The sequence below is a fragment of the Grammomys surdaster genome, unplaced genomic scaffold (genome assembly GCF_004785775.1).
Source record: "Grammomys surdaster isolate TR1022 unplaced genomic scaffold, NIH_TR_1.0 251, whole genome shotgun sequence".
NCBI lineage: Eukaryota > Metazoa > Chordata > Mammalia > Rodentia > Muridae > Grammomys > Grammomys surdaster.
This window is the reverse complement of record NW_021604692.1, coordinates 1,515,867-1,539,782: the sequence shown is the minus strand read 5'-3', so window position 1 is coordinate 1,539,782 and position 23,916 is coordinate 1,515,867. Positions and strand designations below refer to the sequence as shown.

The window sequence follows — 23,916 nt, the reverse complement described above, 5'->3', positions numbered from 1 at the left end:
AAACAGCTCTGAGTTCTCAGACAGCCTGGTTTACAAAGCAAGTTCCAAGATAGCCAGGGCTACACAGAGAAACTCTGTCTTGAAAATCCAAAAAACAGCACATTTAGATTTACTTACGTTTATTTATATTTTGCCTACAGTATATATACTGTGTATATATGTGTATGTATGTGTCACACAATCACATACATGGCTGGTGTCCAATTAGCCAGGAGGGTACTAGTTCCCCTTGAACTGGAGTTAGAGATGTTTGTGGGGGGGTGCTAGGAATTCTTAACCACTGAGCATCTCTATAGTGCCCCCATTGGAATATTTTATCACAGCAACAGAAATGAAGCACCTCCCAATCTGGGCAACTAAACCTTTAATCACAGCACTCTGGAGACAAGAGAGGACTAGTAGTTCGCTGTCATAGCCCTCCCATGACATGCTTTAAGCAGGTGCAGTAAGTAGGAAAAGCCTGTAATCCCAGCACTTAGCAAGCTGAGGCAGGAAAATCACTGCAAGTTAAGGGGCAGCATGGACCACATAGTGAGGATGATCCTATCTATAAATAAATAAAACCAAACAGCACCATGGTTTACTGGCACACACAGCAAATCATCTATAAAATGCTATTCACCTTTAGAATAACAATAAAAGACATTCACACGGTTGGCTTCTTCCAGAGTATCAGAATAAACTGACTGGGTTTCCTGAATTGTGGTGCTTCACTTCAGTTAACGACTGGCATTTAGAGTTGAAACAACAGGGATGTGGTAAATAGGACATGAAAAACCAGGTGTTGTATGAGATAAATACCTGAATCAGTATTTCGTTTGCACCTCTGTAACTTCTACATGTATATTACACAAATCTAACAAAAGGAAACAAAGACAGACCATGTTTCTCAACTGCTGGCTTGGTTTCTTCATAAATTTCCTCTCGTGTCTAACACTCATGTACATATGAATCCATTTTGGATTACCATTCCCCCTTGGGCTTCTGCAGGAGACTGGCTCCAGGATCAACCACCAGCAAATACCAAACTTTGAAGGAACTCCAAATCCTTACATAAAGTGACACTGGGCTAGGTACAGTGACAATACCTATAACCCCAGCAATTATGAAGGTGGAGCAGGACTGACAGTTCAAAGCTAGTCTGGGCTACATGAGACTGTTAAAAATTAAAGAAAAAACAAAAACAAAACAAAAAAAAAACAAACCCAGAATTTTATTACCCAGATTATTTATAATATAATGTTTAATGTACATAATACTCGGGTCTATGTAACTGCTACATAAAAAGCTGTTAGAATATATGGGTTAGACAGTAATAGTCTCTACCTGCTTAGTACAGATGTAACTTGTTTTTCTGAATACAGTTTTTTCAATCCATGATTGGTTGAATCTGTAAAGGCAGGAGAACCCAAGGATGATCAAGCGTGAGCTAAGTTAAATGCTTAAAGACTTACCTGTGGACTGATGACAGAAGTTCACTAAAACAGTTCAAGCAGAAATTTAATGAGCAGGATTTAGGAGGCAGAGGCTGTTTTAATACCTATGTGAGAAAAGCCAATCCAGCTCAATCTAATCTAGTAGCAGCATAAACGGCTGGACTCCACGTCCACAAAAAATCCTCTGCATAGAATTAACTGCAAAACAGACAGCTCTGGGTAGACTGGAAAATTCATTTCTATTTGAATATATTGTTGGTATCATGTCATATACAAGATAGGTAAAAATTCACAAGACAAGTTTTGGATATAAATTTAAAATGGCTTTGAGACATGCAAATGGAGATTCTGAGTGGGCAATTAGGAACCAGAAGTCTAGGGCTAAAAGGGGTTCTCAGCTTTAAATACTCAATTGTGTGTGTGTGTGTGTGTGTGTGTGTGTGTGTGTGTGTGTGTGTGTGTATGCTTATCTGAGTTCATGTGTGGAGGTTAGAGGACAATTTGCAGGAGCTAGTTCTCTCCTTCTATCATGCAGGTCCCAGATATCAAACTTAAGTCATCAAACTTAGTAGCAGACACCTCTACCCAATGAGCCACCAAACCAGTTCAATTCAAACAATTCTATGAAGCAAACATCACCTTTCAAATCTATCTTACCAAAAAAACAAATAATAAAACAGTCTAAATAAATTCAGACTAACTGAAGAATACCCACTACAAAAGAAGGTAGGATTCAAAGTCAAGGTGGTTGGCTTTTGAAGTTCCAGGTTTTTATTTCTGTATCTTCCTTCCGCTTTAACTTCCAAACTCCTGCCTCAGCTTCCTGATTTCAGGTGTATACTGCCATTCCCAGCTGGAATTCTCTGCTCCCTACCACATATTCCCATACTCTCAGTCTTCAAATCCTAATTTTCTTATTGGATCTTTAATTCTCTCAAGCCAAGAACCATAACATTTCAATTTTTAATCTTTCAATTTTTAAACTGGGGAGGAGGGTACACATGGGTCCTATCGAAGAACAAACAGCAAGTGCTCTTAATCCATGAGCCATCTCTCCAGCCCCCAGCCTTTTTTTTCTTCTTTTTTTGGCCTCCACCCTTTTTTGGTTTTTCAAGACAAGGTCTCTGTGTAGTCTTGGCTGATCTAGAACTAGCTCTGTAGACCAGGCTGGCCTCAAACTCAAAGACCTGCCTGTCTACCTCCTGAATGCTGTGATTAAAGGCGTACACCCTACACTCAGGTCTTCATGCTTCAAGGACCTTTAACCCCACTGACCTATGTCCCCAATCCATACTTTAACAACAGCACATGAGTATTGGCTATCTGGAAGGTCAGTTTTTATAACCACTGCACAATAAATTAGGACATCTGAATCACCCTAAATTACCACCTCCCCAACCATTTAGTGACTAACAATTCCATGGCACTGTTTCTACAACCCAAAGCCCTTACTCAGCCTAACTTCGAAGACATACTGTTGGGCCTGGGGGTGCATGCCTGTTAATTCCAGCACTCAGTAGGCTGAGGAAGGAGGATCACTCAGAATGAGGCCACCTGGCTATAAGACAAGACACTGCCTTAAAACAACTAAAAGACTGCTAGCTAAGTCTTGAAAGTCTGAAGTTTAGCCTAATACAAATCTATGAAAAACCTGTCAAAATCTTCCTTACTAAATAAAGTCAGACCACACCAAAGCCAGTCACATGGCTCTGTACAACTGATTCTTCAATAAAGTAGAATTAAAGAAAAATTCCATTAAAACTAAGAAGCTTAGAAACGGTCCAGCATGTGGTAACTACAAAAGCTGGATTATATATTTCTACTAATGTAAATTTTGTTAAAGAATCTTCTAGTGTTTAAAGCAAAAGGTAATACCAGAACTTGAAAAAAAAAATGAAACTAGTTTTTATACCACAAGTTTTATTTAGCCCATTTAGATACTAATGTTTATTACCCATCAAACAAAGCATGAGAGATGAGGATAGAGCTCACTGGTCAAGCACCCATCTAGCACACAGATACCTCCACTCAAGCTCCACCACTATCTAATACACAAACACAGGACAGGGGTGTAGATCACTGAGAGCACCTGCCTACTGTGAGACCAGGGCTCCCTCTTCAGCAGCCAACAACTCAAACCAGAACATCCCATCCCTAGACCAAACACAGTGAATAAATGAGATCATACACAACCATCCAGACACAAAGACTGTAAAGAACAAGGATCTAGGCATAGTAGTACCAGCCTATAAACCCAGCACTTAGCAGGAGTGCGGCGGGTAGATGAGGAGTGCACATCCATCCTCAGCTATACTGCTAGTTAGAGATAAGTATTGGCTACATAAAATCCTCTCTCAAACTAACAAAGCAGAGGCCAGCAAGGTGACTCACGGCAGCCTAGGGATCCCAGGGGTGAGGGGGCAGGGCAGAACAGGAGACACACAAGACATGCAGACAGACAGAAACAAAGAAATAGAGAAGCAGAAAGGTAGACACACAGAGACAAAGACAGTCACAAAGCCCAAGGACCTGAGTGAGTTCAACTCTAGGACCCACACGGTAGAAGTAGAGAATTCTTGCAAGCTATCCTGACCTTCATGCTCATGCCACCCACAAGCATACACACATAAAATAAATGTCATTTAAAAAGCCAAAGCCAGGGGTGAGCGAGCGAACAAGCAGGTGGTGTGGGTGTGCGAGGCGAGGCCGAGTCGAGAGTGACATGGGGGCCCAGGTGGAGCGCTACGACGACGTGGCCTCCGCCATGAAGGCGGTGACAGAGCTGAATGAACCGCTACCTAATGAAGATAGAAATCTCCTCTCTGTGGCCTACAAGAATGTAGTTGGTGCCAGGCGATCTTCTTGGAGGGTTATTAGTAGCATTGAGCAGAAAACCATGGCAGATGGAAATGAGAAGAAGATGGAGAAAGTTAAAGCCTACCTACCAGGAGAAGATAGAGAGAAGGAGCTGGAGACAGTGTGCAATGATGTCTTGGCTCTGCTTGACAAGTTCCTTATCAAGAACTGCAATGATTTTCAGTATGAGAGCAAGGTGTTCTACCTGAAAATGAAGGGCGACTACTACCGCTACCTGGCTGAGGTGGCTTCTGGGGAGAAGAAAAACAGTGTGGTTGAAGCTTCTGAGGCCGCGTATAAAGAAGCCTTCGAAATCAGCAAAGAGCACATGCAGCCAACACACCCCATCCGGCTTGGCCTGGCCCTCAATTTTTCTGTGCTCTACTATTCTTGTTCTGACTTAAGCCAAAGCCAAGGGTCTTGTAAGGAAGGGAGCCTATTGAGTGAATCAAGTTTATACACTTAGATTGAGAGTGAAGATGGAGAAGACTGGGGGAAGAAATAAATATCACATTTCAACTTATATCAAGGTAGCCTCTGGAGACTCAGGAAGCAAGGCTTCTATAGTTAAAATTGGGGTGGGGGAGTGGAAGGGGGAGGTTTGCCTCGCTATGTTTCTCAGTGACCTATCTATACCTATAATTCTAGTATCTTGGAGGTGGAAGCAAGAAAATTAGAAGCTCAAGGCCGGGCTGGACGGCTCAGTGGTACAGAAATCCCAGGTTCCATTCACAGCATTCACATGACAACTCACAACCATCTGTAGCTCCACTTTCAGGGAATGCAAAGCCCTCTTTTGAGCTTAGGGACACTTGAATGCATGTGGTACAGAGCAGAGACGTCCATAAAGACAAATAGTCACAGAAATTAAAATCTCAAAGAGGACCTGGGTTCAGTTCCAGCACCCACCTGTCAGGGTCCCAACATCTGTTGGTTCTGGAGGGATCTGAACACCCTCTTCTGGTACTGCATGCATGTGATGCACATACACACAGAGGCAAAACAAAAGAAAATAAGCAGCCTTTTATTTTCTTTTTGAGACAGGGTCACTCGGAGTGTCCTGGAAATCACGATATAGAGCAGGCTGGCCTCAAACTCAGACCTACCTACCTCTGTGCTAGCCCACCCCAGTGCTGGGAATAAAAGTGTGGGTCATCACACCTGGCTATAACTAAAACTGAAACAAAACAAAAACACAAAAACCTTATCAACTACATAGTAAATTTGTGACCAATGAGTTCCTTAAGACCCTGCCTCAAATTAAGAAATAATTTAAATAAAGGAGGTGGGAGCAAAATGTCTCACCAGGTAAAGGAGCTTGCTGTCAAGCCTGATAACCTGAGTTTGGTCCCCAGGACATATATGGTGGAAGAAAACTAGTTATCCTCTAGCCTCACAAACATACCATGCACACACCCACACACCTTTTAAAAAACATTATTTTATTTGTATGAGTGTTTTCCTGCATGTGTAACCTAGAGCCTTCAGAAGTCAAAAGAGGATACTGGGGCCCTGGAGTTACAGAGGTAGCCTGTGGGTGCTGGGACTCAAACTCAGGTCTTCTGGAAGGACAAATGCTCTTAACTGTTGAGCTACCTCTCCAGCCCCGTTGTTGTTATTATTTTGTTTTTTTGAGACAGGGTCTTTCTGCACAGTCCTGGAGCTTGCTATGTAGACCAGGACAGCCTTGAACTGACAGGGATCCTCCTCCTTCTGCCTCTGTGTGTGCTGGAATTAAAGGTATTGCACCATCACACCTAGCCCTTCATTATTTTCTTAACAGCTTATTTTTATTCTGTACAAGTGTTTCCCTGCATGTGTGTGCACTATATGCACCTGGGTTTGATTCCCAGGACCTACACAGTGGAAAGAACCACCAGGGTTCATGTGTCCCAACTTCACAATAAATAGATGTAATTAAAAAGAAAAAAGTGGGGCTGAAGAGATGGCTCAGTGGTTAAGAGCACTGAGTGCTCTTCCAGAGGTCCTGAGTTCAATTCCCAGCAACCACATGGTGGCCCACAACCATCTGTAATGGGATCTGATGCCCTCTTCTGATGTGTGTGAAGATAGCAACAGTGTACCCACATACGGAAAATAAATAAATACATCTTTAAAAAAAAAAAAGAAAGAAAGAAAGAAAGAAAAAAGAAAAAAGTGGGCTTGTTGGCCAGGTGTGGCATTACATGCCTTTAATTCCAGCCCTTGGGTGGCAGAGGTAGGTGGATCTCTTTTCAAGGTCAGCCTGGCATTCAGAGTGAGTTTCAGGATAGCTAAGGCTACATAGAGAAACCTTGTCTCAAACAGAACAAAACATATTAATAAAACCAACAACTAGAATATTGAGAGTACCCTGGCTTTCTTTGACTTTCAAATTTCAAAGTTTCAGCTGAATACTAAACTAAGAAAACTTCCTATTCAAAGCAATAAATTTTCTCTGGTCCTACTAAGGGTCTGATTTTAGGATATAATATTTGTAACAGTTATAGATATAGCTCAGTGATTATATATGGACCTCGGATGATACCCAGATACCTAAAGAATTACTTTAAAGTTGGGCATGATAGTACCACTCCAAGACAGTCAGGACTACAAACTAAGATCTAATTCCATAAAGGGTCACAATAATACAAGTTACTACTGGAGGAACCCACAGGGTATTTATCTCTAGCTTACAATCCTAGAACACAAATGTACCTTCTATTCTCAGTCCTACCTGCAAGATACACGATATTTATGCTGGAAAAGAAAATGCAGAAGTATCTCTAACATAAAACAAACTTATAAAAAATGGTAAAACAAAAACATTAGCATTTGTTAGTATCAGTGTTAAATAAATGACACAGCAGCAGTGGGCTGTCTGCCAAAGTTAACCATTTATTTAAAAAAGGAAGAAAAAAAACCAAATTATTCTGTTATCCTAAAAACTTAACTGATGGGCAGAAAAGTCATTATCTGTATATTTTATCTTCTGATCAGACAGCAGAAGCAAAATGAGTCTTAGTGTGAAACTTGATCCCACTCAGCACCATTCTCTGGAGCCTGAGGACAGAAAACTTTGTCTGAGACCTAATACCAAAAGTAGATCATTGCATCTGTAATAATCATAGCTATCATTTGAATGTCTCTGAAACTAGATGTGGCATGAAATGCCTATTCTCAGGTTCAGAGGTTAAATAACCTGTGCAGCCCTTCCCCTATTACAGTAACACTAAATAGAAAAGAGCAAGTTTTAACCCAAGTCTATTCAGTATTTAGGACTTAAACAGGTTTTTTATGCTAAATTCAATACTAGGTCCTTAAATCCAGCAAATTGATCTTTTTTGTTAAGGATGGTATCTCACCTGACTGGCCTGAGCTCTCTATGTAAACCAAGCAGACTTTAAACCAAGAGACTTTCCTGCCTGTACTAGGTACAAACCGATTGATTCTTTTAACAGCTACCAAAACACTGTCATGTTGGGGGTGGAGGTGTACGCCTTTAATCTCAGCCCCGAGGAGGTGGAGGTAGGCAGAATCTAGGACTACAAGCCTAATCTGGGTCTATAAAGTGAGTTCTAGGCCAACCAGGGATACAATGGTGAGAGTGTCTCAAAAAAGAAAACATAAAACAAAAAAACCCAAACTAAAACGACTGCTTTGAGCTACATTAGATGTAACGTGAGGCAGAGATGGGGTGGTTCTGAGGTGAGAGAAGCTTTTAAAACAAAGCCTTCGTTTTAAAGATGTATGAAGCTTATCTTGGTACAAGTTTTCCAAAAACTGTCACATATGATGGGAGAAACAAAACAACGAGCCAGGAACACAGCTACACTTAACTAGACAAGAACCTAAGTAGCTGCCAGTGGATGGATACTCAAGGCCTCAGGACTGATACCTGAAAAGCCTTCAGTACATCAAAAATGTGGAATGCTACATCTTGGGAGGAAAACTGTCCAAAAGATGAATAGAAGCAAATTTTCATTAAAATTCCATTGAAAAATTAAAATTCTCCAACCAAATTACATAGGGAAAAAAATCAACATGTTTGAATATTTACTATTCTGATTACTAGGTTAATAGTCTTGACATTGTAAAAATAGGAAGGCTCGAAAGACTGCTTGTGTAGCATGTGCAAAACCACAGGCTCTGGTACCTTAGGGACAAGAGAGAGACAGAGAAAGGGAGGGAGGAAGGGAGGGAGAGAGGCAAGGAGGGAGGGAAACAGACAGACAGACAGACGGGGAGACGGGGAGGGGTGAGTTTGGAGACTGGGGCTACAGCTCAACTATGAGCATTTGCCTAGTGCATTTGAGGCCTTAGACACACACCCAAAATCACAGAGCCATGAAAGCACCTTCACTGTGCATTACAGTTTACCCCTGTAATCTCGGGCATGCAGGAGGCCAAGACAAAAGAATCACCTCAAATCCAAGACCAACCTTGGTTATACAGGCTAAACCTTGCCTCAAAAAATCAACCCTAAAAGGAGAAAAAACAAAAATTAGATTAGTCAGTCGGTTGGCACACGCCTTTAATCCCAGCACTTGGGAGGCAGAGGCAAGTGGATCTCTGAGTTTGAGGACAACCTGGTCTACGCAGAAAAACCCTGTCTCAAAAAACCAACCAAACAAATAATAGATTAACTCCAATGCAGAGCTGGAAGGTTTGAAGTACCCGTGATGACTATAAATTTTACACTCAAGATAGAGTCAGGACAATCCTTAGAAGGTCAAGGCCAATCTGGTTTTGATAACAAATTCTAAAACAGAAGGTACATTGAGACCACATCTTACAAACAAAAGCACTTGTAAACAAAGAGGACAGCCAAAGGACAATTGAATTCAATCTCGAGGATCCATATGGTAGAAAGAAAAAACTCCAGAAAGTCATCCTCTGACCTCCTCTCCCTTCCTCTCTCCCTCTCATGATAAAGAGCTCATCCCTATTTGCAACAAATCTTATCACTTCGATAAAAAGAGCAAAAGAGAGTTTACATCTTAGCTGAGTGTAGTGGCTCATGCTAATAATCCCAGCACTTGGGGAACCGAGAAAGGAGGCTTGCTGAGTTTTAAGTGAATAACAGACGAGTCTGGGCTATAGAATAAGATCCTGCCTCATTTAGTACTGTCTACCCCTCTCCCCATTCCAGTTTATGACTTAAAAGTATACAGCAAAGCCAGGGGTATAGCTAGTTCACTCCCCAGCATGCTGTCCTACCTCTAAATGAACAGCCCCCCCACCCCCAAACACCAAATCAAAGCCAGACATGCTGGCCTATGCCTCTAATGCCAGTACTCAAGAGGCAGAGACAGAAAGATCACTGCAAGTTCTATGCCAGTCTGGTCTACATAGCGCATGGTTCAGTGGATAAAGGCTCCTGTAGTGTAACAAATTGAAATCAACACACACACGCACACACACACACCCCAGCACTCAAGAGGCAGAGGCAGGTAGGACATCTCTGAGTTTAAAAGGTCATCCTTGTCTATACAGAGTTCAGGGCAGTCAGGACTACAAAAACAAACACCCAAAATAAAACAAATTCATGCCAGGAGGTGGTAGCACACACTACCCAGAACTTGGGAGACAAAAGAGGCAGATCTCTGGATTCAAGGCCAGAAACAAGAGACAGGAATAGAGAAAAGATGCTATAAAGCCTCCACAGATACATTCCTAATACAGTACAATTCCTCTCTCCTACACTCATATAGACAAACATAATTTTAAAAAAACTTTAAAAAAAATGATATCTCCTTAAAGGCTACATGTCTACAGATGAACAAACCTAGAACTTTTCCTGAGTCTGAAACAAGATGAAATCAATCTAGAGGTGAGAATCCTAGAGCTTGGAGAATTTTAAAAAAGAGGAAAAAATCTTAGATATGTCAAAACTAGACAACATATACTGTACCTGGGTAATGGAGGCAACCTACACATTGGATGTGACTTAACATACTGATTCACACCTAAGCTGGTTCAATACTTTTACTTACCCAGCAGGTCACACCAGAAACAAGATGTACAAGTCAAAAGTTTAAAAAGAAAAAAAGAAAAACAAAGCTAAAAAGCCAGGCGGTGGTGGCGCACGCCTTTAATCCCAGCACTTGGGAGGCAGAGGCAGGTGGATTTCTGAGTTCGAGGCCAGCCTGGTCTACAGACTGAGTTCCAGGACAGCCAAGACTACACAGAGAAACCCTGTCTCAAAAAAAAAAAAAGTTTAAAAAGAACTCTTGGCATTCAAAAATGAAAACCAAGAAGAGTAGCAACATTAGCAATGATATATTAGTGGTGATTTCACTAATAACCTTCAAAAGAATTCTCCAAGGTGTAGGGCACTAACTTTTACAGGTGAAGAAACTTAAGATTAATAAGTCAATCCGATGATGCTATTACTCCAGCTGCAGAGGTGACAAAAGCAAGGCTTGAGAGGTTGAGCTTTGATCCTCAATTCTCCAAAAGTAGAGTTCTTCCTACCACACCCCTAGTGAGCCCCACCTCCCAGCAATTTCCACTACTTCTAAATCTCATTCTCCCCAATCCAATTCCTTCAGCTGTCTTAGAAATTATACCCAGGGCACATAGTAAGGTCCTCATGGCACCACCAAAAAGTTAAGCCTAGACACAGTTTATTATGACAAATGCCAGGCAACTGTGAAGTTGAGGGTAAGAGTACCTGGAAAACCTTAGTATAGTACCTGCCACAAGAATAGCAAGCCTTTAGGGGCTACTGAATGAATATCTTTGACTCATCCAAATGGCACCTTTTATTTAAAAAAAAATTAATAATAAATTACTACCTCCCCATTTTAGAGGGAATATCTTTTCTTGAGACAGCCTAGGTTGGCCTCTACCTCAGGATCCTACAGGCTAAGCTTCCTCAGTGTTGTGATCACAGGCACAGACCACCAAAGTTTTATCTTCTCCTCATAGAAGCCAAAAGAAGGTATCAGATCCCCTCAAACTGGAGTTACAGATAGTTGTGAGTCACTATGTGTGTGCTGGGAAGTGAACTCAGGCCCTCTAGAAAAGTAGCCACTGTTTTTAACTGCTGATCCATCTTTCCAGCCCCACCTATCTTCCCTGCACTTTGAGACAAGGTCTCTGTTCAGCCTTGGCTATCCTGAAACTCATAGAGATCAACCTGCCTCTGACTCCTGAGTGCTGGGATTAAAGGCATACAACACCACCACCGCTTGGCTCATACTCATTCTTTTTGAACAGGATGATTTTCTTAAGATTTACAGAACATTAGTGAGACAGCTAAATTGAGAAATGCCCATTAGAGCATTAGTCATAACTAAAAAAATTCCAAGTGCTCACTTTTCTAAACAGACTAAAATGTTTCAGCTAATAAAAACTCAAAAAACCCAGTGTTAAAAGAACAAAGGGAGCCGGGCAGTGGTGGCCCACGTCTTTAATCCCAGCACTTGGGAGGCAGAGGCAGGTAGATTTCTGAGTTCGAGGCCAGCCTGGTCTACAGACTGAGTTCCAGGACAACCAGGGCTATACAGAGAAACCCTGTTTCAAAAACCAAAAAAAAAAAACAAACCAAAACCAAAAAAAAAAAAAAAAAAAAAAAAAAAAAAGGTTGTTTGAGATCTGACACATACAAATTATAAAAGATTTCCTCTAACCATGATACTTAATCCTAAAATCTTAAGATAACACTATTTTTTCATGTAAGAAAACATCATCATCAAAAATGTAAAAAGAGCTTACCCACCATAGCAACTGTTGTAGGTTAAGTTTTGTTTTGTAAGTAGGTTTTGTTTTTAAATTTAAAGATAAAAGACATGGAATTTGCAGAAACCAATAGAACACCACTCCTGGCTTCATCTTGCAATGTAGTGATTATCTATTACCTCAAATGTTTTTAAAGACTCAACCCAGCCAGGTGGTGGTGGCGCACACTTTTGATCCCAGCACTTGGGAGGCAGAGGCAGGCAGATTTCTAAGTTCGAGGCCAGCCTGGTACAGAGTGAGTTCCAGGACAGCCAGGACTACACAGAGAAACCCTGTCTTGAAAAACAAAACAAAAGACTCAACCCTTTATTTCTATAACATGTTTGATCAAAAACTGCTAAACTTTATCTGGAACAAAATATCTGAATACTTGCGAGGAATTAACAGTTCTTTATATTTTATGGGGAAAAAAAATCCCAACTGTTTATTTTTCTAAGCAGACTAAAATGTTTCAGCTAATAAAAACAACTCAGAAAAGCTCCTAAGACCACAGTGTTAAAAGAGCAGATAAAATAGGGGCATTTGAAAAGTGACATAAGGTTCAGGCCTAATCATCCTAGCACTTGGGAGGTTGAGGAACAAAGAGCAGAAAGAAGCTCAAGGTCATCCTCAGCTACACAAAGAAACTAGCCTGGGCTACAAGAGGGCAAAACAAACAAACAAAAAAAAACCAACCAACCAAACAAAAAACAAGTGGAAGGAATGCTGAGCATGGTGCCACCCACACACCTTTAATCCCAGCACCCAGGAGGCAGAGGCAGGCAGATTTCTCATTTCAAGACCAGGCCAAGTCAGTTACATAGTGAGATTTTTGTCTCAAAACCACAACAACATTCTATCTGTAATCCAAGCAGCTGCCACTTTTCCTTAATAATCCTAAAGGAATCAATCTCCTTGTTCAAACAGCTAGCTAGGAAGCAGGGAATGGGGTTTAGCTGTTAAGACTGTTTGCATGAAGCCCTGGGTTTGATCCCCAGTGGCATGTAAGCCAGGCATAGTGGTGAACAGTAATTCCAGCACATTCAAGGCCAGCTTGGGCTACATGAGACCCTATCACAAAAAACAAAGGAATGAATGAATGAGTTAGCAAATAGTATGAAAAAGAGAAGAACAAACTAACTGGGCCAGGTTTGGTGGCTTGTACCTGAATTCCCTGCACTCAAGCGGCAGCAGCAGGACTGTCATGAGTTTGAGGTCAGCTTGGTCTACATAGTGAAACCATATAACAAACAAACAAACCCAAAGGAAAACAAAACAAAAAGATTCAAGTAAAGCTGATTGGCCTCCATTTCTCTCTAGTCCTGCTTACCCCTGTGAGAGAGTGTGTGTGTGCGTGTGCGTGTGTGTGTTTCCCATTAGGTAAGAACTACAAGGCATGCCACTTTGAAATCCTCCATCTTAGGAACCAAAAGACTTTTAGGCAGTCAGCACTATCCTTGGGCAAGATTCAAGGCCCTGATCACCCAGTGAATTGTGACAGACTGAGGAAGGAATAAATCCAGCTGGCAATATTTTTTCCCTTAGAGACAGGGTCTCTACATAGCTCTAGCTGTCCTAGAACTTACTATGTAGACCAAGTTGGCCTTGAAACTCTCCAAGATCCACCTACCTCTGCATGCCAAGTACTAGGGTTACGTCTGTGTGCTATCATGTAATTTCATATCAAAAAAGTAATTATGTAATTATATATTATATAATATTAATATATACATTAATATATTTTTTTACATTATGTAATTTTATCAGGTATAACAAGCATTATTAATTACTGTCTGAAAATCCTAAGTCCTTAGCAAATTCAATGGCAATTCATAGCAGATGTAACCTTTTGCAACTATATATTTACACACAAGCTGTCAAGTTATATAAACTTCATATAAATGTTATAAAACAGTTAATATGTTGCACATACCTTCTAGGCTAGGTATCATTGTTAAACTGTGTTAATGCAGTCTCTTGATCCTCATAATGAAGAAGCAGGCAGAAAGAACTAACTATATATAGTCACAGGTATTTTATGTTGCTCAGAGAATACAGTTCCAAAGCCACGACTAATGCCTCAACCAAGATTCTTTGTCCAGCTCTAGCAACATCTCAGTTACCCTTTAGAAAATAATTTTCCTCACGGTAAAGTCTAAAAACCAAACATAAGCAGGTAACCCCAGAAGTCCTTCATATATTGAAATGTTATTTGTCAGCTGCATTTCAATGATTCCAACTTGAGCACACTATTGAAGAACAAAGCCAAGCTGAGCACAGTTGATCGCACATGGAGCACTAGCTCCTGGAAGGCTGAGGCAGAGGAACCACTGTGAGTTCCAGGAAAATCTGGGCTAAAGATTCCCCCCCCCACACACACCCCACCTTAAGCTATAACTACATTCTGTAATTATGATTGCTAAATCTAACCTCAAAGACAGACAGAAAACAATAGTTACAGCTTTGAGCTGAATGTAAGAGAACAGAAATGTGCATTCCACTCCCATCTCTTCTAATACACAGGGCTATGTTTTTACAGACATGGGTAACTATCAACTTACGATGATCCTACCAAAGGGATTCAGCACTAGAACCAGCATTCTAGCAAGTTATCTACGCCCTTCTTCATATTGCATCTAAGTTCAGGAAAAGAATATTTAAACAGCAAGGGCTTGAGAGATGACTGAGCAATGAGCACCTGGGTTCAGGATTCCAGTTCAATTCTTAGCATAAACATAGTAGCTCACTACCATCTAGAACTCTCTCCAGTTCTAGTAGAACCAACACTTCCTCTGGTCCCCATGGACACCAGACACATCTGTGGCATACAGACACATGTGCAGGCAAAACACTCACACACAATTTAAATATCAAGCATAAGGCATAAATTCCACTCCATACCATTATTCTATGAATAATCTTTGCTGCCTTTGTTCTCTAGAAATCAACCACCCAAACATTCTGAAATAAAGTAGCAAAAGTCAAATTGCTGTAACCACAACAAACTAAGTCAGAAGCAGATTAGGCTTAACTGGATCTTGTTGAAAGTCCAACTCGGCCAAACCCAAATATCAGCCAGCTGTTTTTCTTGCTGACCACTCTGAGGAATCTGCTCCCTGCTCATTCAGGTAGCTGGTTTAATTTCCTACGGTTGTGCAACTGGAGGTCTGGCTCCTTTAATGGTCGTCAGCCGGAGCTCCCTTTGCTACATAAGGCTGCTACATTCATAATTTCCTTGTTGCCAGATCCCAGAATGGCAGGATGGCGTCCTTAAATTCTCTGGTCAAAAAATTAACTAATTTTAAGAAAACTAACCAAACAACCAAAAAGCCAGTATCACTATGTAGCCCTGGCTGGCCAGAACTCACTCACATAGGCTAGGTGGCCTCAAACTAAGAGACTCATTTGTTTCTGCTTTCAGAATGTGGGACTAAGGGTGTGTACTACTTTATCCAGCAGGTTCATTGCTTTTTAAAGACCCATAGATTAAACTAAAGCTCCAAGGAAAACAACAGGACAGAATAATTTTGAGTCCCCTAAAAGTCTGTAGATCAGTGGTTCTCAAGCTGTGGCCCATGGCATTTTGGTGGTTGAATGATCCTTTCAAAGGGGTTTCGTATCAGATACATTACAATTCATAAGAACAGCAAAATTACAGTTATGAAGTAGCAACAATAACAGTTTTATGGTTGAGGGTCACCAGAACACAAGGAACTGTATTAAAGAGTCACAGCATCATGAAGGTTTAAACTGCCGCATTACATAGTCCCTTCTGCCATGTAACACTATTCTAGATATCATGGATCTAACATTTTAGTGGGGCCATTTTGTCTTCAAAGATTTACATTGTACCACTCACAAAATACATTCATCCTATACCAAGTTAAGTTCCCAACATCTCAAGCTACTATAGCATCAACCTGAAGTCCAAAAGTCTCATCTAATACTTCCAAGTTTAAAAGAAAAACCCGTACGTCAGCCAGAAGTGGTGGTATACAACTGTAATCCAGCACTTAGCAAGCAGAGACAGGAAGATGAACAAGTTCCAAGCCAGCCTGGTCTAGTGAATTTCTAGCTAGCAAGAGATACACAGCAAAACCCTACCTTAAAACAAAAACCACCAACAAAATCTCTTCACTTAATTTAGGTATAAAATGTTCTGAGCCACAGTATATAACTAAAACATCTGGAACATAAATGTAAGAAACACACCCAAAGTGACTCCATTTCATTGCCCAAAGAAAACCCTCTGCTGCTCTGAGTTCCAATCCTCTAGGCTCTTGGCTCCACTTGAGACGCACAGGCACACAAACACACACAAACACCTCACTTTATGAAAAGCAGCACTATTTCAGACTTCAACAATCCTTTTCAATTTTTCCTACTTCTTTCAGTGGACACTAGCATTGTTCCTGTAGGCATAAAATTATCTAAGAATAATGTGGAGCTTTCATGAATTTCACAGGGGTCCACTCCCTATAAAAGATATTCACAATTAAAGCAAGTTGCACCTTTAACATTTTGCTAGACCATCTAAGCTTAAAAAAAAAAGCAAATGCACAAAACAGAAAATAAACCCCTAAGTTTATTTGCATCAACTTGTAAACTCTGCCTTCCATAAAGGCACAAGATACAATTTCAGCTAAGCCTGCTGGCCAGTTATCTCTCGTCAGTTTGCAGTAATGTATAACTCACTATCTCAACCTTCACTAGCAAAGTCATTAACATCCACATTCCTACTAACAATCTGTTCTAGGTCTTTTCTATCATACTACACAAAATCCTTCCAACCTCCCACTGCCATTTCTATGTTTAAATAACACAACACCCTACTCCTGGTACCAAAACCTATTTTAGTGTTCTGCTACCATATCACCAACAATGTAGTGATTTACATTATCACAAATTTATTATTTTATAATTTCTATAGGTTGTAAATTGGGTAAGCTTGGCCAGGTTAAGATCTCAAGGACAAAAATCAAGTTGTCTGCAAAGCTGTTTGGTTTGCTAAAAACTCTACAGAAAAAAAATCCACTTTTAAGCTCATTCAGATGTTGGCATTCAGCTGAAGTCAGATAGTTGAGGCTCGTCCACATTCCACCTCCTATTCTCTTTTTAGCCTTCTCTAAAAGCACCTAATGGAGTCCCTCTCATGCTTTAAACTTCCCTGATTTTCATCTACCCATCTCTGATTCCATCTGGAAAAAGTACTCTGATTTTAAGTGCTCATGTGATCAATCTGTGACTAAGCCAGGATCCAGGTTAATTTCCTACTTTAAGATTTTGGGGGTTGGTGAGATGGCTCAGTGTGTAAGAGCAAGTAGTGCTCTTACACAGGACCTCAGTTCCATTTCTAGCACCCGACCAGGCAGCTTCTATCTCCCTGTAACTCCAGATGCAGGAGACTCAATACCTTTTTCTGGCTGTTATGGGCATCCACATACATATAATTTAAAATAAAACCTTTAAAAGAGTCTTAACTTTAATTACATCTTCAAAGTCATTTTCTACTATATAACATTATATTTATAGATTGTGTACGGACACTCATGCAGGTTTGGTATTTTCTGCCTGTGTATTATAAGCCCAAACCTCATTTTAGTCTTTAAATCCAATTTCTAAGAAACCCTTCACTTTCTTTAAATGACTGTATGATGTAAATACGTTATGTTCAGGGCTGGTTAAGTGCTTGCTATGCAACCATAAAGACCTAAGTTCAATCTTCAGCATCCACATAAAAAGTCAGGTGCAAAAATCCCAGCATAGGTGGAAGCAGAAACAAGAAGATCCCAGGGGCTGGCTGCCTAGTCAGTCTAGCTAAATCATGGCGTTCCAGATTTAGTGAGACACTCTCAATAAAATAAAATAAGGTAGTGGGGCTGAAGAGATAGCCTGGAATCTAAGAGTGGGTACTGCTCTTGTAGATGATGAAAGTTCAATTCACACCACCCATGTTGGGCAAGTCCCACATGTTTGAAATTCTAGCTCCCAAGTCTCAAACCCTTTTTCTGGCCTCCTGGGCCACCAGCACTCATGTGCACACACACCCACACAGTTACAAAATTTTAAAGAGGTGGAGAGCAACTGAGCACCTGACATCCACCTCTGACTTTCATGTTCACCCATAGACAAAAACACATGCGCACATGAATGCATACACACCCATGAAATCTTATGTTCAGTGATAAAGCCAGTACCAAGAAGCTGGATATGGTGGATCACACCTGTAATTCCAATACTTGTAAAGGCCGAGGCAAGTGGACTCAAGACCTTCCTGGACTACAGGAGTCCTTGCCTCAAAACACAAAAGCAAACATACAGCAAGAAAGAGCAAAAGAACTAAAAACACACGGTGGGAATGTTGCCACTTGGTTCATGACACTTAGTTATCCAACTTCCAAGTAACCCAGAAACTGGTCCATCATCCCCCTAAAGTATCTGCTTTTCTGTTGTTTTCCATAAAAGCCAAAATAAGGTAGGTATGGTTTGTTGCAAAGAAAAGTTGCCAAAGAGTAACCTAACTTGGCAACTATTAATACAACCAATCTAAGTAACTATCCAACCCTTTCCTTCTTTCTTCAAGTTACACATCCTCTTCCAATAACAAACTAAAGCCAAATCTTTCAAAGTCAGGGAAGGACAAACTTGCCTTGGTAGGACTGCAAGGCATATAGGAGAGGTAGTATATGTCCCGGACTTTCAGCCTCAGGTCTACTAAGCAAGTATAACCAGCTGATTTGTAGTAACTAGAAAGACAATTGCTGAAGAGATCTTTAACAATAAACTTTACCTAGATGGCATCAATTAGCTCCTTTAGTAGCAAATCAGATCTATTGAGCACTCACTGTCTGCTACATACTCCAGTAAACACTAGATACAAATTTTACACTCCTTAAACTTACAAACTAGGGAATACTTCCATTTTACAAAAACCAACAGAGTTTAGGTCAGACAGCTAAGTCGTTGAGAACCTAGAGAAGTTTAGTTCACTGCCACTGGGCTATACCGCCAGTCATTCGACAAAATAAATAAGGTCTTCAAGCCTCTGGAGGTAGGGTGGGGGGGTAATCTTCCTTTCCTACTTTGGTTTTCATTTCTTCTCCCCATGCCCCTTCCAAAAGAATTTAATAGTTACAAGAGAATCAATTCTACCCCAAATAACCTGTCACCTTTTCACAATACTTTCTTCCCCCACAAAAGCAAAATCAAGACAGCAATTCTCCTAACTCTTGACTCTGCTTCCCAAAACAAACTCCAGAAGTTTCACCCATCACCGACCTAATATAGATCTATTCCAACACTGCAAAAATCAAACAAATTCGAAAGTCCTCTTCCTTCAAAAGGTCACTAACATATATACTCTCAGCCAACCTTTCTCCTCCTACATACCTCTCTCCTCCACCCAGGTTCCCAAGGAGCCCTCAAGCCCAACTCCACCCGTTCGGTCCCAATTCATGCTTCCCTCACCCTTCCTCTCTAACAACCCTGCCCCGGGCCCCCTCCACCTTGCACCGGGTCTGCAGGTAGGAAGTTCAGCCCCGCCCAGAGGAACCTTAGGAAGGCCCATCTCGGGGCTGCCCCGCCGCGGTGCGCTTCCCCAGCAAAGCGTCCGCGCGCGGCCCCCAGCTCCCTTCCCCCTTCCGCCACTCCACCTCCAAGTTGTCCCTTAGTCTCCGCCCAGTCCAGCCTCCCTCCTGCAAGAACCTGAAGTCTGACAGCCAGCTCCCACCCTCACATCAGCCGGTCCCTCTGCCTCGCTCTGTGCCTTCTCGGGCGGCCAGAATGGACTGCAGGGGCCTCGGCTGCTGTGTGCGGCGAGGGGGGTAGGGAAAGGCGACAGGCCGCTCTGAAGACCGCTGAGAGCGTGCGGGACGACCGTGCCCTGCTGCCTTGGCCTGGGCTCACCCGCGCGCCCCGATGACCTCGGCCCGCGGTTCCCACGGTTACCTGCGGTGGAAGCGGCAGCGGCACTAGCCGCGCTCCCCTATCCTCACACAGACAATATGGCGGCGGCGGAGGAGGAGACACACGGCTCGGCCGCCAGCCGCAGGGACCAGAGCGAGGCTGCAGCCTCCGCTGCCGGAAGCGGAAGCCCCCTCCCAACTAAAGACGGGGCGGAGCCGGAAAAGGCGGGGCCGCCCCGCCCTCGGAGCTTCTGACTGATCGTGGCCCTGCTGGCTTGTTTTCTGTCATCTGGGAGCGTTCGGTGATAGACTTGGAAGCTGAATGGAACGCTCATCGTAAGGTTTAATAGAATTCTAACAGAGAAGCGCATTTAAGTCAGAACCTGTAATAGGTGACTAGACAAAACATAAGCGTCCCATCAAGCATACAAACGATGGTTTGACACTGCTGCAGATGGCGTGTTTCCTTCACTACGCTTAGTGAGAGAGCGACCGACCGGCAAGTCCCGAAGCATGCGCGACCTTTCGCGCGAAGCATCCTGGGAGCTGAAGTCTCTTTTGCCCCGACCCCCTAGTCTAGGTTTAGGTTTCCAGCAGCACTTTTTTTTCCACCCTCAAACTTTGGAGTTTAGACTAAGGAAAGTTGTGTACCGTAGAGGGCATGACTTTAGAGTTTAGAATCTAGGAAAAGATGGTAATAACCCTCTAGAGAACAAGGCCCCATTCCTTCTATGGAATCCTACCCAGAACTGCCAATTCAGAATACCGTAGGGTTTTCTACCTTTCAATCTGCCCTCATCCTCACTCTTTTTGCGCCTGTTTTCTCCTCCAAACAGACACGGGCACTTTCTGCTATGCTCTCCTTTCTTCTATGTTCTCCTTTTGTTCAGATTTCTCCTGTGGATTCTCAAAATTCTCTCTTGTGCAACTAGACACTTGGCTTTATATTTAATACCCACCCCAACCCCAAAACACTTGGCCAGATCTCTTCTTTTTAGTCTCTTGCCTTCTCTAAAGTTCCTGATGTTTCTACTCACTAAGACTTCAAATAACTCTGCAACTTGGCAGTATCGCCTCCCTTTCTTTGAACTGTTACAATTACCTTGTGGATTGGATAACTTGTATGCATTTGTTGAATTTATTCAAGGTAGAGGGTGTGTGTTCTCTTCTGAGGACCTGCTCTCCAACATAATACCATCGCTTAGCAGCATGAGGTCTCTAGCTGGGCTCCTCCATCAGACTTTGAGCCCCCTAGTAAACAGGGGTACTGCTGAACGCTAGTCAGTGTTGTCCTCACCTCTGGTAGGGCAGAGGTGTGAGGGTTGAAACAAGGGTGAGGAGGCTGGGTTATTTCTGTACCAGCCATTATCCCCAGCTGCTTCAAAATAACTGTCTATTCAGGGATAGGCTTTCCACCCTCTCCAGCCCCCCTTTCACAGTTTGTCAGCTGACTGGCACCTCTGCTCCTGAAGAGACATTTCTGCCCCCACCATGACATGGAAATGATGGTGGCTTGCAGTATGTACTGATAGCTTTAGAGAGGTGGTGGCTACCTTTTGAGTCACTCCCAGACAGGTCTGTGATATTTGATCCCAATTATGTTGAGTATCCACAATTATCTGGGTGTCTGGGTCTGAAGCCGCTCTCTTCTCTGGCCCTCAGTTTTCCCATTTATAAACTGAAGTGGTTAAAAAAGGAGACCCCAAGTTTGCCCAGCGGGGCATGGTGATGCGTGCTTGTAGTGGCAGCACATGGAAGGAGGGAAAATTAGCAGTTTGAGGCCAGCCTGGTCTGCTTGAGACCAGTCACAGTCACAAACCAGAGGTCTATGTCTGTGGGGGTGTAGCTCAGTTGGTACAATGTTTGCATAATGTGCCCTAAACTCTCAGATCAATTCAATAAACTGAACCTGATAATCCTGGACTGCAATCCCAGCTCTTGGCATTAGTGAGCCTGAGGCCAGTCTGAGATACATCAGATCCTGCATCCAAATAAATAAATAAATGCTATGGAGGGCGGGAGAACCAAGTAGATGTAAAATAGATTCAAAACTTAAATAGCTCTAAGTACTGTGAATGAAAATGATAAGTAGTTCTGAAGTATTGAGTGGCTCAGAAGCTCCCTCTGGAAAGGGAAAAATAGGTACAGAGGTCCCAAAGCAGGAAAGAGCTTGCTACATTTAAAGGCAGCCTTTGTGGTAGAAAGCACTATGACTAAGAGAGACAGGAATTGAGATTATGGTAGGAGAATAGACAGGACATCAGGCCATTTTGAGGAGGTCAGGCCTTTCATCTGAGTGAAGTGGAGGCCTTCCTGGGCTTAGTCCACCTGCTTGAGCAGTGCCTAGGTGGCCTAACTGATTATTATGTATCTATTTATTGTGTGGGTGAGAGTGGATGTATGTGCACCACGTTTATGTCTATGCAGGGGCCTGCAGAGGCCAGAAGAGGACAGGTACCAGATCCCTGGCACCTGGAGTTGTGAGCCACCAGATCTCTGTGAGAGGAGCAAGTGCTCTAACCTGCTGAGTCATCTCTCCAGCCACCACCAAAACACCCAACCCCCCTTTTTTTTTCCAAAGAAAAGATCTTACCATACTTTTAGCCCAGGCTGGATTAAACCCTTGGCAATTCTTATGCCTTAACTTTCCAAGTGCTGAGATATGAACCTCAGTGCAGGCTCAACTACCAGGATTGCTTTTCTTTCCTATTTTAAAAACAAACAAGCAAACAAACAACAAAATCGTGTGTGTGTGTGTGTGTGTGTGTGTGTCGCACATTCTGGAATCAGAAAGCAATTTGGGGGACTATGCTCCTTCCTTCCACTGTTTGAAGCTTGGGGATGAAACTCAAGTATCAGGCTGGCAGCAAGTGCCTTCACTAGTTGAGCCATCTTACCAGACCCCCTACCAGGATTTCTATTGCCAGATCCTTGATAGTTGGCAACTATCATATCAACAACTGGAAAGACCCATGAAAGGAGGAGAAAGAGGGCTGGTACTTGGACCTGGGTTTAATACAAAGAACCTACAAGAAAAAAAAAATCCAGATATGGTAGCACAGGATTATAGTGGTAGCACTGAGAAGGAAAAAAAAAAAGTAGGTGGAGCCTGGGGCTTAAGTCCAGCCAGCCTAGCCTATTTGGTGAGTACCAAGACAAGTAAGATACTGTCTCAAAACCAAGGTGGCACCTGACAAGCAACAGCTGAGGTTGATCTATGATTTCTAGAAACAAGCGTAAGCACGCAGGCATAGGCGCAGACAAACACTAGGCCAGGAGAACAAAAACCAAGTGTGGTAGCACAGTCCTATACTCTCAGTACTTGGCGAGTTGATTAGAAGTTCAAGGTTGGCCTGGCGGTGGTGGCACACACCTTTAATCCCAGCACTTGGGAGGCAGAGGCAGACGGATTTCTGAGTTCGAGGCCAGCCTGGTCTACAGGGTGAGTTCCAGGACAGCCAGGGCTGCACAGAGAAACTCTGTTTTGAAAAACAAACAAAAAAAAAAAAAAAAAGAAGAAGAAGAAGTTCAAGGTTATCCTCAGTAATACAGTGAATTTCCAGTCCAGCCTGAGCTACGGGAAACCAGATTCTCTCCCCCCCAAATAAAAAGGTAATAAAAGGAAAAAAAAAATAGGGGGGGGGGGAGGAGAGTGCTGGAGAGATGGTTTAGTGGTTAAGAGCACTTGTTCTTTCAGAGGACCTGGGTTCAGTTCTCAGCACCTGGTAGCTCACAACCATCTGTTATTCCAGTTCTAGGAGACTGACCCTATGCCTTCTGTGGCACATAAACTTACATGCAAGCAAAACATACATATATATTTTTAAAAAGAAGAAACTGAGAATACTTTATAATATATACACATATACATATATACATATATACATATATACATATACATATATATATATATATATATATATATATATTTGTTTCTTTGATGGATATATATGGTTGTTAGCCAACATATGGGTTCTAAGAATTGAATTGAGGTCCTATGTAAGAACAGCAAGTGC

General features: G+C 42.2%; 1 protein-coding gene and 1 pseudogene across 4 annotated transcripts in view; one reads left to right on the top strand and one right to left on the bottom strand.

Annotated features, from left to right (window-relative positions):
- Positions 1-20,110, bottom strand: part of Csnk2a1 (casein kinase 2 alpha 1) — a 47,850-nt gene extending 27,740 nt beyond the window's left edge. Inside the window, exon 1 of one of the 4 annotated variants that reach the window (XM_028774920.1) lies at positions 19,944-20,110. The gene's annotated coding sequence lies outside the window, so the exon portion shown is untranslated. Of the gene's footprint in view, positions 1-1,326; positions 1,391-13,929; positions 13,948-19,943 lie in introns of those variants that run through there. The other 3 variants (XM_028774923.1, XM_028774924.1, XM_028774921.1) reach the window with 3 other exon arrangements.
- On the top strand, positions 4,159-20,155 carry LOC114627260 (annotated as a pseudogene).
- The last annotated feature ends 3,761 nt before the right edge of the window (positions 20,156-23,916 follow it).